At 41.7% G+C, this 4,151-nt stretch overlaps 1 pseudogene; it reads left to right on the top strand.

Moving 5' to 3' along the window:
• The first annotated feature begins 1,350 nt into the window (after positions 1-1,350).
• LOC109448213 (60 kDa heat shock protein, mitochondrial) lies at positions 1,351-3,761 on the top strand (annotated as a pseudogene).
• The last annotated feature ends 390 nt before the right edge of the window (positions 3,762-4,151 follow it).

The raw sequence follows: 4,151 nt of genomic DNA, 5'->3' as shown, positions 1-4,151 counted from the left end.
ATTGTATCCAAGTTTTCTCTGTTTGTGTCTGTCTGTGTAAGTCTATATATGTATGTTGTAAATGTGAGATAATTTTCTACCTCTGGGTGGTATTATTAAAATTAATTCAAAGACAAGGGCTTGTAAGGGTTGGGTATTCTAAAATTCTCAGAAATATAGAAACTAACTCAAATGCTTTTCAAGTTCTGGTGATCTAAGAGTAATCCTCAGTAAATAAAAGCTAGCTTAAGTTTGTTGGTTGTAAGTAAAACAGACATGTCTTTATTTTGCCTGCATTTTACAAAAATAAGTTAATGTTAATAATTGACTTTTATGTCTATGAAAAATGTTTCTAGGGGTTATAAAGTGTCTAAGGGAAAGAATGCTAATTGGTTACCTCTTAGTTTTCATTAGACATTGAGGTTCTAAGGGTGAAAATCTCAATATATGTAGGAATAACTGCGATATAGCAGAAGGGCCCCTAGAACACCTCAAAGATTTGTTTTATGTGAAATTGCATGGGAAGCATTGTGAAGTAAGTGATGAAACACTTTTAAGGTATATTGTGTGGGTAAACAATGGTTGTAAATTAAATGGTAGGGCTATGGGAAACCCAAGAGAGCTGTTGGTTCTTCCTAGCTCCCTGGCATCCCTTTTTTTGGGTTTTTACATTGTTTTATGCATCATAGTGCATTTAAGCTGGACTTAGATGAAGGAACATGAGTGACATTATTGAAAGGAGACATTTCCGGCAGCCAGCATGTCTGGCCGGCAGCCATCGTGAGCAGCCATGGGCTGCTGTGGGCTGCCGTGGGCTATCGTGTGCTACCATGAGCAGCCAGTGGCCAGTGTGAGTGGCTGGCAGCCAACGTGAGTGGCTGGCAGCTGGCGAGAGCTGCCGTGAGCTGCTGTGAGCGGCCTACAGACAGCTGGCAACCAACTGCCTCAGCTGGTGGGAGCACAGTAATACCAGCATGGGCCAGGGAGCTAGCTGTGTCCTACACAACTACACTGAGAAACAATGGCTTGAACCTGAGTGGGTGGGGAGATGGAAGAAGGGGGGGGGAAAAGAAACGTCCAAACATGTAGAGAATTTTTATGAGTTTGTTTAGCTCAAACTGACAGACATATGCCAGGGAGCAAGATCTCAAATGCTTATGAGAGTAACAGTTTTACAGTTTCTTTACGCATGTGGAATTAAGGAGGGATTGTAAGGAAGATTACATGAGAGTGGGAGGAAACAAGGCAGGGATTAGATTTCAAGATTATGTGCTTTCTTAAGGGTGATTACACCTTCGGGTGGTATGAGTTCTGGTATTTCAAAGGTGTGTTAACCTAGATGCACAAGAACAATGGACAGAGCTTGCTTGAAAACCTTCCACTAAAGAGTTATGTAGCCCTCATTCGCCACCGTCAACTTGCCTTGCCGCTTGCACGCCCTGCTGCTGCCCCGCAGAAATCCTTCGATTACATGAAGTCCTTCACCAGATTAGGCCAGTATCCAGGGTACTGGCACCCCGTCTCACTCGGGCATATGCCAAAGATGTAAAGTTTGATGCTGATGCCTGAGCCCTAATGCTTTAAGGTGTAGAACTTTTAGCCAATGCTGTAGACATTACTATGGGGCCAAAGGGAAGAACAGTGATTATTGAACAGAGTTGGGGGAGTCCCAAAGTTACAAAAGATGATATGACCATTGCAAAGTCAATTGACTTAAAAGATAAATGCAAAAATATTGGCGCTAAACTTGTTCAGGATGTTGCCAATAATACAAATGAAGAGGCTGGGGATGGCACCACAACTGCTACTGTACTGGCATGCTCTATTGCAAAAGAAGGCTTTGAGAAGATTAGTAAAGGTGATAATCCAGTAGAAATCAGGAGAGGTGTGATGTTAGTTGTTGATGCTGTAATTGCTGAACTTCAGAAGCAGTCTAAACCAGTGACAACCCCTGAAGAAATTGCTCAGGTTGCTACGATTTCTGCAAATGAAGACAAAGAAATTGGCAATATCATTTCTGATGCAATGAAAAAGATTGGAAGAAAGGGTGTCATCACAGTAAAGGATGGAAAAACACTGAATGGTGAATTAGAAATTATTGAAGGCATGCAGTTTGATCGAGTTTATATTTTCCCATACTTTATCAATGCAACGAAAGGTCAGAAGTGTGAATTCAAAGATGTCTATGTTCTACTGAGTGAAAAGAAAATTTCTAGTGTCCAGTCCATTGTACCTGCTCTTGAAATTGCCAATGCTCACCGTAAGCCCTTGGTCATAATTGCTGAAGATGTTGATGGAGAAGCTCTAAGTACGTTCGTTTTGAACAGGCTAAAAGTTGGTCTTCAGGTTGTAGCAGTTAAAGCTCCAGGTTTTGGTGACAATAGAAAGAAGCAGCTTAAAGACATGGCTATCGCTGCTGGTGGTGCAGTGTTTAGAGAAGAAGGATTGACTCTAAATCTTGAAGATGTTCAGCCTCATGACTTAGGAAAAGTTGGAGAGGTTATTGTGACCAAAGACGATGCCATGCTCTTGAAAGGAAAAGGTGATAAGGCTCAGATTGAAAAACGTATTCAAGAAATCATTGAGCCGTTAGATATCACAACTAGTGAATATGAAAAGGAAAAACTAAGTGAACGTCTGGCAAAACTCTCAGATGGAGTAGCTGTGCTGCAGGTTGGTGGGATTAGTGATGTTGAAGTGAATGAAAAGAAAGAGTAACAAATGCCCTGAATGTTACATGAGCTGCTGTTGAGAAAGGCATTGTTCTGGGAGGGGGTTGTGCCCTGCTTCAGTGCATTCCAGCTTCGGGCTCGTTAACTCCAGCTAATGAAGATCAAAAAATTGGTATAGAAATTATTTTAAAAAACACTCAAAATTCCTGCAATGACCATTGCTAAGAATGCAGGCATTGAGGGATCATTGATAGTTGAGAAAATTATGCAAAGTTCCTCAGAAGTTGGTTATGACACTATGCTTGGAGATTTTGTGAATATGGGGGAAAAAAGGAATCATGGATCTGACTAAGGTTGTGAGAACTGCTTTATTGGATGCTGCTGGAGTGGCCTCTCTGTTAACTACAGCAGAAGTTGTAGTCATAGAAATTCCTAAAGAAGAGAAAGACCCTGGAATGGGCAGAATGGGAGGAATGGGAGGTAGTATGGGAGGTGGCGTGTTCTAATTTCTAAAATAGTGCTTTACTGTTATTAATGGGAACTGTGAGAGGAAGCTTCAAGCCAGTGCTCCTCACCTATAACGTCAGAGAAGTCAATTAAAGGAAATGACTGGAGAAAAGGCTGGCTGGTGTTTAAGAAAATCACTATAACCATCAGTTACTCGTTTCAGTTGACAATATACAATGGTTTACTGCTGTCATTGTCCATGCCTACAGATAATATATTTTGTATTTTTGAATAAAAAGACATTTGTAGGCCGGCCTAGTGGCTCACGCGGTTGGAGCTCCGTGCTCCTAACTCCAAAGGCTGCTGATTCGATTCCCACAAAGGCCAGAAGGCTCTCAACCACAAGGTTGCTGGTTCAACTCCTCGAGTCCCGCAAGGGATGGTGGGCTCCGCCCCCTGCAACTAAGATTGAACATGGCACGTTGAGCTGAGCTGCCGCTGAGCTCCTGGATGGCTCAGTTGGTTGGAGCACATCTTCTCAATCACAAGGTTGCCGGTTTGACTCCCGCAAGGGATGGTGGGCTGTGCCCCCGGCAACTGGACCTGGAGCTGAGCTGCGCCCTCCACAACTAAGATTGAAAGGACAACAACTTGACTTGGAAAAAAGTCTTGGAAATACACACTGTTCCCAATAAAGTCCTGTTCCCCTTCCCCAATAAAAATCTAAAAAAAAAAATGTTTGTACGTTCCTGATGACTTAAGTGCAAGAGCCATATACCAATATACTGCTTTCAACTTAAATCTCTGAGGCATTTTTACTATTATTCTGTTAAAATCAGGATTTAGTGCTTGCCATTATCTGATGAGAAGAAGCAGCCTTTCTGTGGAGAGTAAGAATAATTGTGTACAAAGTAGAAAAATATCCAATTATGTGACAACCTTTGTGTAAGAAAAATTTGTTTTAAAATTAAAAAAGAAAAAAAAGTTATAGGCCTGGAGTGTGACTACCCATGTTGAACCCCCCAGTTAGGAATTATGATTCATTACAGCACC

Source organism: Rhinolophus sinicus, linkage group LG03 (genome assembly GCF_036562045.2).
Source record: "Rhinolophus sinicus isolate RSC01 linkage group LG03, ASM3656204v1, whole genome shotgun sequence".
In the NCBI taxonomy this organism is placed as follows: domain Eukaryota; kingdom Metazoa; phylum Chordata; class Mammalia; order Chiroptera; family Rhinolophidae; genus Rhinolophus; species Rhinolophus sinicus.
Note: the sequence above shows the minus strand (reverse complement) of the source record. Positions and strands in the feature narration are given on the sequence as shown.